The following is a 12,752-nucleotide window of genomic DNA, read 5'->3' on the forward strand; positions in this document are numbered from 1 at the left end:
ATAGCAATCATAGAGATGGTTGTCTACTACAGTAAGGTATATTAAATAAAATATTGACGATTTTGGATTAAATAATCTAGTTGTTGATTAATTAATCCTTATTGCAGCAGGCTGTGGTGGTAGAAATTGTTTTTATGCTTTCATAAATCATAACATTGAAATAATCCTACAAAAACTGTTTCATCTAATCAAATGAGTGTATATTTTTCTCATACCGGATCTTAGACTATTAGGGGAGACAAGTGCAACAATAATAAAATTTAGTTATATAAAAGAGGATACACATCGCTACAAACATCTATAGATGTAAGACTGTGTTATGCTAAACCATAATCAGTTACAACGCAACCAAAATTGAATTAACGTAGAAATTGTAAGATCATCAAGTAATTAATTATTGATTACAAGATTGATGGACGAAGCAATCGATCAATCAATCAGGCAGCTTGTTTCGTGTAGAACAATTATCCGTATTGTGTTTTACACGGTAATATATTGCTATATATGTAAACGTGAGGAAACAGAATAAACAGACGGAGTCGCTTGTTCGACTGTAAATAAACAGTTGACTTACTACTCAATTAATTTTTATTTATTTACTAGCGGTCCGCCCCGGCTTCGCCCGTGGTACATATGAAAAATAGATGTTGGCCGATTCTCAGACTTACCCGATATGCACAGTAAATTTCATGAGAATCGGTCCACCCGTTTCGGAGGAGTATGCAGACTAACATTGTGACACGAGAATTTTATATATAAGATATACATTGGTTTAATTACGCACTGTGGTCTATATGTCAAAAAACAGACCAAAACAGGCCTTATGTTTTTGTAATGGAAAAAATTTGGAATGATGATGATCGTGGTGGTGATGATTATGATATTTTAGCACGCGATTGAAAGTACTATATTTCTCTATTAAAATACTTGCAAAAAGGTTACTTACTTATACAAATTACTTTTCTGTACAATATACAGAAATATTTTGTCATTTCATCAAAAACAAAGGCAACCGAGCAAAGCCAAACTCTGTATATACTATAAAGTGTGGCGTCATTAATATTCATTATGTATAATATTATGTATTGATCATTGAACTCGTCAGCTTATTTTTGTTTCATCGACACATTAATTCACACTTGAATGTATTAAGAGACAGCGCATCACATTTCACAGTCAACTGAACCGGAGCAAGGTCGGCGATGAAGGGGAAGTAAACATTAAATAATTTATTAATATAATCTTATGTCATGTTCAGGGATCAGAGTTCGTAGTAATGCAAGCTGACACTTGGCCACCCAACGGTAGAATAGTGTCGCGTAAACAAGGCGCCATAGTATGATATAATGTATACAGGTAGGTAGTGGCTTCTTCCTACGGTTTTACGTGTTTCTACCTAGATTTAAATCTGTATTAGAAATAGAAAATTTTTTATACGCCACCATGTGAACAATACATATCTAAACAATTTAAAACAAAAAAGCTTTAGTGTCAAAGGGAGCAACAATTGATAAAAACGTATTAGTGCAAGGAGGTTCAAATAATTATTTTTAAGTAATAGTTTGATGTAACTAACTTGTAACAAATAAATATACATGTACCTTTCTCTAATGGTTGTATCGCCCAAAACAATACAAGGACGGTATTAACCCTTGAAAAACGATGACTCTTATAGGCATACATACAATAAAAGCTTAAATACGATCACACCACTTCTCATAAATATACTTACTTTATGTAACAGGCACAAAACATATCTTATCAATTTAATACAAACATTTTCTGCTGACAATGTATCATCTTTATAATATTAAATTGATTCAAACTCTTAAATCTCATATCTAAATAAATTCACAACAAACTTAAACTTGTTAAAGTATCGATAACAAAACTGTACTCCACAAGGATAACTTCTACATTAAAAGTTTTGTGCATAGCAAAGTGTGCAATTATTTATCTTTGCAAGGAGTAAACTCGATACTTTCTCACTAAGGCTCACCGTAAATACGGAACTGCCGACCCGTAAACGAAACGTTCTCCAAGATTGAAAAGTTTATTACCCCTGATGGAAATCGATATTTTGACTAGCCCTTTTGTACACCCTTTTTTGTGTTATAGGTCAATATAAATCAAGTTGATGTAAATGGATGGTTCTGGAAACGATTTGCGTGTCCACTGTCCACTTTAAAATAGATGAGACGGCCCGTTTTGTAATTCACTTGAACTTTTCAGTTCATTAATTTACGATGGTATACCTTTACATGTTTACCACACAGTCAACCATACACAGGTACGCCTTACTGTACTGTTTTGACTTTAAAATAACCGTAACTATAATAAATATACGGTTATTTAAAAGTCTAAACGATTTTATTTGTAAGAAAAAGAAAATGAAATGAAAACAGCAAAAGATTTATAAAAGTAATTGGAACTGTACCGAGCTCTTAATAAATGGACAAACGTTGACTTGAATGATTTTTTTCAAATGCTTTTCCATTTTTATCATTTTTATCATTCAAAAATATCGACGATACGCAATATTTCGTTACAAAGCGATGAATGTTTTTAATCCTTGATACCAAATACTTAGTTAGTTTTAATCTCAAACCTTTCAAAACATGAGTAACACGATTCCTAAATGCCTAGCTATTTCAATATTCATTTTCAGTGTTAACGAACAATCCGAGCGAATAAATACGTTGCTTTTAATAACTCTACATAATTATATACATTAATAGTAAAATGCTTGATTCAAAGGGAGCATCGTTAATAATTGAGTGAAGGTCTCAAGTACTGTTATAATTTCGTACATGCAAAGCTGTGGAGAATAACAAATCGTCCTTTGACCAAACTTGCCTCTTTGCCAGAAGCTCAAATAATATCTGAACTCGACATTAAATCCATCTTGACGACGCGGTTGGCGCAGTGGTAAAGTAACTGCCTACTGAGCCGACGGTCCCGGGTTCGATCCCCGGCCAGGGCAAATATTTGTGTGATGAACTCAATTATTTGTTCTTGGGTCTGGGTGTTATTATCTATATATGTATTTATAATATTATATTTATCGTCGCCTAGTACCCACAACACAAGCCTTCGAGCTTACTGTGGGACTAGGTCGATTTGTGTAATAATGTCCTATAATTTTTATTTATTTATTTATTTATTTATCTTACGTTATATTGAATGCAACATCTTTGAAGTTAATTGAATTGTCTGTGGAATTGCGATATTTAGAAAACTTGTAAACTAAGCCCAGTTTACAAGTTTTCTAAATATCAAAAACAAGGTTCAATCTCGCTGTCCAAAATATTTAACGAGATGTGAACAGTTGTTTCTAATTGCATCTATAAGTAATTTTTATAATCATACTTTATAATATTTGCCTTGGCTTCCGTTGCGTTACTTTTTTATACTATTACAAAAATAGTAATTATCCTAAAGCAAGTAGAGAAAAATCCATCAATCCAAAAACCATCCATCCAACATGAATACTTTTTTTTTTTTTTATTTAACATAATATTAATTCTTATGATCTAATTTACATTGATGCAATCATAAACTCATTCAAGTTTTTCTGTGCACCATAAGCCCACACTGTCAAACCGCTACATATGTTTTAATACTTATTGTTAGTTCTTAATCCTAATAAAAATTTTCTAAGTACCCTCTACTTATAACAAAAATATTGTATTATTATTTTTGTTATAATCACATCGTTTATTGTATTGAAAACAAATTTCAAGTACTATGTTTATACAATCAAACTCACTTATCCAGATATTCCCAGAACTGAACGTAGGTATCGTTATTACAAAGAAAATTTACTTTCAGATAAAACCCATCTAGATCAATTTATCATTCGAAAGCCTACTAATATTATATTCCGATTTCAGGAATGAAAGCGTAAAAAATGTTTTCGTATTGAATAATTGGAACGCCAATAAAATATTACAAAACATTTTTAAGCTATTGCATAGCTTCTATCGCGGGCCTTGAGCGCTGGGACCGAATCCAGAAATTCCGTAACGAAAAAACCTCACGCTCCCCACTCCGACGGACGCGGAGGTGTGGCTTGAAGGCATAGCATGCAATAAATAGCTTTACCGCGGCAGTCCCCGAGTGCCACACGTCTTTTTTTTCAGATCACTGTTTTCCGATTGGATAATTTAATTTAATGTGCAAAACTAACACTTCATCCATACTAATATACTAATATATACGTACAGGGTGTAATCGTTAAGTGTGCACAGGCGATTATTCCGTAACTATTACAGATATAAAAAAAACTATAAACTGATATTGAAAGTACTTAACCTAATGAGTAAAATGGCCACTGTGTGGTAAATGGCTCTAGAGACAACAGAGCATATTATATGAAATTCGATCAGGCACATTTCAAATTCTACAAAATGCTAAAACTTGATTTTAATGAAACAATTGCTATTGTTATTACATTTATGTTAAAATACCGCATAGACTCAGCAATCACGTTACACGTAGGCTACATCAAATGAAAACTTTCCTCCGCTAATAATATCGCGACAAACGGTGAAATTGCATAAAAATGAAACACGATTCGAGCGAATATAAAACGAGCTTGGATTCACAGCTGACGTCATAGTCTCTCTCGTTTACGCTTACATTTACCAATCTTTTCGACTTCATAGCCACCAAATTGACTTTCCGAAAAATTGTAAATTAATTTTCTTTGAATAAATTTCCGGCTGTTTCACCTTTTTCACGAGCAAATCTCATCACACGCTCTCGAGGGTAATTGTAGTATTCTAATATTTGCCGTTCGAGACGACATTGTGCCGCGTCATAGGGATTCAATTGAGTGGAAATTCAATAAACATTAAACATAAACAAATAATAAGAATTTTATTAAAATTTTCTAGTATGCTGAATAATAAACATGAAAGGTGATAAGAAGAAGAAAATAATGCAATTAAGTTCCTATTTATATAATACGAGAATATTACTGCTATTCCGTAGTATTTTCAGTGCATGGTAAAGGTAGATTCTTATACTATGTACCATTACGATAAAATTTAAATAATTGATGTTTAACTCTTTATGAAATACTTTGTATTGTTCAGGATTTATAAGTTACACAATATTTCTGTGCTAATAATATTCATTTTATTACCATCAAATGTAACAGAAAACCCTTAATTTTATAATTTCCCCAGCTATATTATGTGTGAAAAAATCCTACCAAATGCAATAGTTCCAATTCAACCATTTGCATACCTTTCATCTTGATCAACTCTTTGAAATTCTCCCTGATCAATATTCTTTATAAGGTAAAATGATTCTTAATATAAGGTAATATGGTTCTTTATACAAGGTAAACTATAACAATTAGAAAGTTTCGCTGCTGACAGGGAATTTCATGGTAATACGGCAAATTTGGAAAGACAGCGTTCCCGTCTCGAGGACGGTGCGGTGACTGGGTTCTCTTAAAAGGAGCTTATTACATAAATCGCTCTTTAATTAAGTAATTATTCGAACGAAGCATTTGTACGGCGTAATAGCACGACGAAGTTTCATTAAAATTTTGCATTTTTCACACTTTATTATGATAAAAAATTTAGTTCGGTAAAATTTTCGATTCTGTGCTTTTAAGTTCCTTTTATACCACTGAATTATTTATGTATACATACTTAAGTTATTAGGTACGAAATTTATTTCAGTGTAAACTTTTTAGTTATTTCCTTGCTAATTAATTGTTAACTTATCGATGGTTGAACTATCATTATCATACCAAAACCATATACAATGAAAATACACACATACACACACATACATTGCAAATACCTATAATATAGTCAAAAAGTTAAGTCTCATGCACATCTGATCACAAAGTATAATCCATACTAATATTATAAATGCGAAAGTAACTCTGTCTGTCTGTTACTCAATCACGCCTAAACTACTGAACCAATTCGTATGAAATTTGGTATGGAGATATTTTGATATCCGAGAAAGGACATAGGCTACCTTTTATTGCGAAATATGTACCACGGGCGAAGCCGGGGCGGACCACTAGTATTGTATAAACTCGTATTTGTTGTTTGTACAGGTAACCTCACGTCGATAAACATCGTGTAACATGGATTCCCTCGGAGATACGATTCTGTTTACATTACTACACAAAAGGCTGGAGACGATACTGTATATCGGAGACGAGAAACCAACTAAAACAATAAATGTTACTTCCTATAGAATATGGATGCGCAAATCTCAGTGAAGTTATAACTGGGATCGAATAAAGTTTAGATGAATATTGTATAATCCAAGTTTTAATCTATGAAGCATGATAAGGTATTCTGTGACAAATAAAAAATTAAAAACTTTTTTTTTATATTATGGTAAAGAAGATTTCAACATCTCTATAGTTTGGGACATTTCTTGTGTGACATGTTAGAAACTATGAGTAAATCACGCCATATTTTATCTTCAGTAATACTGTGCTATTCTTCTCACAAAATATAAATATTGGAGACAATTCAATAACTCATAAAAACACAAAAATAAAGAACCACAAAACTACACGAATATCATCAAAATAAAACGATGCCAAGAAAATTTAAGTAGTTTCAAGACACGAACACAAACCCTAACCTACATGTTCTGTTCAATGAAATGTGGAACGATTTCCTTTTATTCCAGAAACGGTGAGATCAAATATATTCGAGATTGGAAATTTTCAACAAGTAAAATTGTTTTCGAGATGACTTTCAAGTGTAACACAAATAAAATAAATCAAGTTCATAAACATGTCATAAATTCGATAAATTAGGTTATCAATAGATACTATTAACTAATCTTAAAAATCATTTTCACCACCATCACTTACTCTTTCGTTTATTGTAAAAAAATTGCCATCATTCAAAATGCTAACTACTGCGTTGCTACTAATCTGCGTTGCTATTAAAAATAAAATCACGTAATCATACTAAGTGGAAAGCAATGTACCTACGTATTTCGGAAAAGAGTTAACAGTATTGAGAATAACAAATATTAAATATTTGTACTGCTTTCGTATTCATAAAGAGATAGAATATTCAATTCAATGATAACATAATATTATTGAATACGACTCGAGAACTCTTCAATAAATAACGATATATAAACGATATTACTGGATAAATAATAACATATTTATTAGAAAAAGAATAACAGAGGAATGAGAGAATAACAAAAACTAATCAACGTGTAAACGACATGAACCGTGAAGCAATAATTAGTCAATATATTTGATTGTGTTATTATCCATACGCGCCCTGTTTGTAGTGGTCCGGGAGCCAGCAGCAGATTTTATGACCAAGTTCCTCTCAAGCGGTAATTAGTAAAATGCATCAAAGTATAGTATTATGAAGTCTCGTGAACGTCAGCTGGAGCTCGGTTGGGGGGAAGAGCGGTTGTAGCCTCCCGTATCAGCTGACGGTTTTTCCACCAAGATACAGCCAGCTGACATATATGTTTATCCACAGTTACATATAAGCTATCATCAGGTAAATTTTTGTTTGAGAGGAAATAACGGAAAAAAATTTTTTCTTTAAATTTAACTTTCATGTTCGAGACACCAGCTGACGTATAATACACCATGTTGTAACCAGCTGACTAATTTTTTTCGTTGAGATATTGGGTTAGCTACAATTTGACAAATTTTTAGCTGAGAGGAAATGAATGAATGAATGTATTTTTTTTCCTATGTGCGTGGGAGGCTACAACCGCTCACCCCCCCAACCGAGCGCCAGCTGACGTTCACGAGGCTTTATAATACTATACTCTCATGCGTCTGACGAATTATCTCTTGAGAGGAAATAGTTAACCAAATTTGCACCTGGCTCCCTAACCATAGCTGAAACAAAGAGATATTTTTCTTTTTCCCTATTGACTATTGTCACTTATTTCCTTTAATAATATCTTTTATAAAATAGACGTAGAATTATAGACCTTTCATTAAAATTATATGATTATTTTGAGTGTTATAATTGCCATAATTTATTAGTTATTAACCCAAAAAACGTTATAGACTACAGGCCCATGTTGAAAAAATTATGGGTCATTTGACCCACCACCTGACCTATCTAGAATGATATAAGAGCATAAAATAATAAGATTCAGCACAATGACGACACTCGTAAGCTGTCCACCTGAGTGCAGATGAGAATTCGAAAGTTCAGGTAGAGATTTTCTCCCCTTGTCTCCATGATTTTTGTACGGCGTTGCGGAATAATGGCTTAAAAGCAGTATAGAAATAGTATGACACAGATGCCGTACAAAAATGGTGGTCCACAAAGTCGGAATTTATTTTTATTTTTCGACAGTTGCCGGGGTAAATTTGGTCATTTGATTTTGTACGGCATCTGTGTCATACTATTTCTATACTACTTTTAATCAATTATTCCGCAACGCCGTACAAAAATCATGGAGACAAGGGGAGAAAATCTCTACCTGAACCTTCGAATTCTCATCTGCACTCAGGTGGACAGCTTACAAGTGACGTCATAGTGCTGAATCTTATTATTTTATGCTCTTATATCGTTCTAGATAGGTCACCTGGTGGGTCAAATGACCCATAATTTTTTCAACACGGGCCTGTAGTCTATTATTCCTAAAATTTGAATTTTATTTCTACTCGAAGATTTTAAAAAACCTAACTCACCATTTTAACATTATTTTTATTTATCAATCATACGTTAAAACCAATCAATAAATCAATCAATATTTAAACCTTTTCAACGGTAATGTTATTAACAAAGGGAATGTCATTTTCACAATATAATAATCTACGTAGAAAGCTAATAAAGAAACCCAGTCATACACCAATAATTGGAATAAATATTTGTCCCTTAATTATGTCGCCTTTGGCGGGCGGATTACTCAGTCATAGAATAACCTCTGTTATGATATTTTTGGAATATATGAATAAATTTTTTTAACAAATTAATAAAAAAGGAACAATAAAAAAGACGTGTGGCACTCGGGGACTGCCGCGGTAAAGCTATTGCATAGCATGCCTTCAAGCCACACCTCCGAGCCCGTCGGAGTGGGGAGCGTGAGGTTTTTTCGTTACGGAATTTCTCGATTCGGTCCCCGCGCTCAAGGCCCGCGATAGAAGCTATGCAATAGCTTAAAATATTGTTATTTTGGCTTGTGTTCTTGTCAAAAAGAAAACAGTTCGCATTGATTGAACTCAAATTTTAATACTTTATACAACCCGCTCTAGAATTTATATGCCAACTGCCACAGCATAATATTATAACATATTTTATAAAAACCACAGTCAAGTAAATCTATTGCAGTATCCTCACATTTCCTGATCCCATATAACAAGTCATACTTTCGATCAAATTCAAGTATGACACAGTGTCATAACATGAGTCAAATCTATGCTGAATTTACCGTGCCATTACACGTTTCACCCTAAAAATAACAACACAGTGTTTAAGAAGTAATGATACCAGAGGGGGTACCAAGATGTCATAGAGCAGTATTATTTCCAGTGTGGAATAGTGATGGCGCTAGACGAGCTATATAGCGCTGTCTTTTTTCCACGCTGGATGTTATACTTCTATAAGACATCATGGTACGGTAGGTTTACATTCGACGCGATCTTACGTTATCTTTATAAGGGTGCTTTTCCACCAGAGATGTGCGAGGACGTGTAGCGAGGAATTAACATTCCTCAATAACCAACCTTTTCATTAGTTCTATAATTTTGAGCAATACATATCACAGCTTCGCAACGCATCCGACACATTTTCCTCGCACAGCTTTGGTGGAAACCCTCACACATTTTAACAGCACACCTAGACGTCATTTCCCTCTTATATTATTGGTAGAAAAGCACCCTAAGTCTCATACAAGAAACACGTCACGCACCCTTATCGGTTTTGAGGCATGAACAATTCATTAAACTTGGATAACTCTCATCATTTGAGAGCCGCGTGTGCAAAACAAAGTGGGGCGACGGAATAATATAACGTTGGACGGTTTGATTGTGCAAACTTTTTGTATTATGTCCCGCGCGGGCTTTATTTAAAGCGCAGGGTTTACCTTTGATGATGCTGTTTGGTTTTATTTCAAAGTCTTATTGTAATACTAGCTTTCCGCCTGCGGCTTCGCCCGCGTTTTCAAAAAAAAACCCGCATAGTTCCCGTTCCCGTGGGATTTCCGGGATAAAACCTAGCCTATGTCACTCAGAAATGATGTAGCTTTCCAACAGTGAAAGAATTTTTCAAATCTGCCAAGTAGTTTCGGAGCCTATTCAATTCATACAAACAAACAAACAAAAAATCAAACCTTTCCTCTTTATAATATTTGTATAGATGGGAATCTTTTTGAATTGTATATTCGCAGATATTTTTTTTCAATTGAATAACCTATGTATTTCACTTGCGAGGAAAACGTGTTTTTCGAAATTCAATTCGAACGAGACTTTTTTTAAGGATGAGCCTCATTTGACTATTAATTTACTCCCGAGAATAATAATTAGTTTTATCTAGGTCTTATTTCAATAAAGTCTTTCTAGTCTCTTTTTCTCTTATCTAGTTTTTTTTTCTGAATAGTCCTCTTATCTAGAACTCCATAAATAACGTGAAAGCTACTTCACTAAGCAGCACAACCTTCTAGATATACAACACCGAAAATTAACATCTTCGAGGAATAATTAATAATGCACAATTAAATTACTGGAGCTCGTATGTAATATTAAAATGTCTTTATTTACAGCTTCATACTCGTGGAAGCTTTTAAGAGACGCAATAACATTAAGGGCGGCCGTACACGGACCGCTTCAAGCGGTTGAGACTGACCGCTTGAAGCGGCGACGGCGCGGTGAACTATAGACATTCATTCACCGCCGTACACGTGACGGCTCAAGCCGCCGCGACCGCTTCAAGCCGTCAACTGCATGACGAAATTCCACCGTGCCGTTGACGGCTCGCGAGCAGTCGTGAGGCATATACTAACTGCTCGAGCCGTTGACTGCGCTAGAGCCGTCGACGGCTCCCTCCCCCCCCTGAAAATTAATGACGCGACTAGTCAAAAAATCAACGGCTCGAGCGGTTGGTAGCGACGGCTCGAGCAGTCAACAACTGACGGCTCGAGCCGTCAACGACCGACCGCTCGAGCCGTCCGTGTACGGCGCTCAGCCGTTAACTGCTCGAGCGGTCCGTGTACGGCCGCCCTTAAAGTAAATACATGTGTAATCCTTGTTTAGCAGCTCATAAATATCATTATTATTACTCCCTTTTAATTATACCTGTTATTTAAAGGTCTGAAGAATCTTGAAGCATCAGCTGAATTACAAGTTATCTGCTTTATGGCGTCTTCATTTATTGGAGTCTTGTTGTTTGTTATACAAGTTTATATCCGAAATATAATAAATTCTAGATATTACATAATATAATCTAAATTTTCAACGAAGTTATTTTAAAAATGAGCTGAAGCAGTTTTGTAGGCATCCTTAGAAACTTTCAAGGGTACAAATTATAGTAAAATATTAGGTTATCCAAGGGTTGGTTGTTGTAAATAATCTGATGATTTAATAACGCAAATAATCGTTATTTCTTCTCGCAGGCTTCTTAAAACTTCTTTTACCTCAATTTTTCAAACTCGCTACAAAATTCATTTTAAATGAAATAATATTAACATTTCCTAATGTTATAACGCCAATAAATGGTGTTGATATAATGTAATTTAATAGGTCATAAACCCTCAACGGCCGACAACATGCCAACAATTTTTATTATCAATTTTGTGGGTATTAACTGATTGTTGAAACATTATTTATTTATTACAATTGAAACTTTTTGTTTCAATTTTAATTTAAATTCAATTTAAAAAAAAATTAAATAACGTAACGAACGTAAAATATTAATTGAAATTACCGAGTGTAAATGAATACTTATAGGGAGAAAATTAATCAACATGGAAATAAGATTTAAGCAAAGAATAATATAAAATACTAGCTGTGCCGCGCGGTTTCACCCGCATTACTCTGCTCCTGTTGGTCTTAGCATGATGATATTATATAGCCTATATTACTCGTGTATAATGTAGCTTTCGAATGGTGAAAGAATTTTTAAAATCGGTCCAGTAGTTTATGAGCCTATTCATTACAATCAAACAAACAAAGTTTTGCTATTTATAATATTAGTGTAGATGTACGTACAGTTAAAACTAAATTTTTGTAAAAATTGGAATGTATTGGAACAATTTGGTTGACTATTGTTTGTAATATATTCAAAGAACTGTCGTCAAATCTTTAGAGCGAGGTCAAATCTGACCTGAATCTAATTTGCTGAAGTTCGCTCAAGCGGGAGCCACTAACACCAAATGCATTCATTATCTAAGCTTTTAGTACATTTTAACAAAATTTTTGTCCTCACATTCTATCAATCTATTAAATACTTAATGAGATATTTATATACAAATTAATATGGAGACATTCGACATAAAATTATTATTCCTACACTCCCTAAATAACCTAATACAAAATTTAAACCGCACATATTGACTTTCGCTACAATATTGAGCATCAGTAACCGAATCTGATATGGAAGCGATACACCCACACGCAGACAATTATATCATTCGAATGTGGTCATTTTGTGGACATCGATGCATAATACAGCGACGCGTTTCGGAAAATCGAAACGTTCATCAAAGGATATTATCCAATATTACCGTCAAAGTGAAATGTAAGAACATTTCTAGTATTATCAAACGAATAT

At 33.9% G+C, this 12,752-nt stretch overlaps 1 protein-coding gene across 1 annotated transcript in view; it reads right to left on the reverse strand.

Moving 5' to 3' along the window:
* The window catches only part of LOC149491465 (adenylate cyclase type 6), a 128,319-nt gene that overhangs the window by 55,569 nt on the left and 59,998 nt on the right, over positions 1–12,752 (reverse strand). The gene's annotated exons all lie outside the window — the stretch shown is intronic.

This window comes from Colias philodice, chromosome 1 (genome assembly GCF_061535455.1).
Source record: "Colias philodice isolate Cphi_HAF_F1 chromosome 1, ilColPhil1 Martin Lab GWU primary, whole genome shotgun sequence".
Lineage (NCBI taxonomy): Eukaryota > Metazoa > Arthropoda > Insecta > Lepidoptera > Pieridae > Colias > Colias philodice.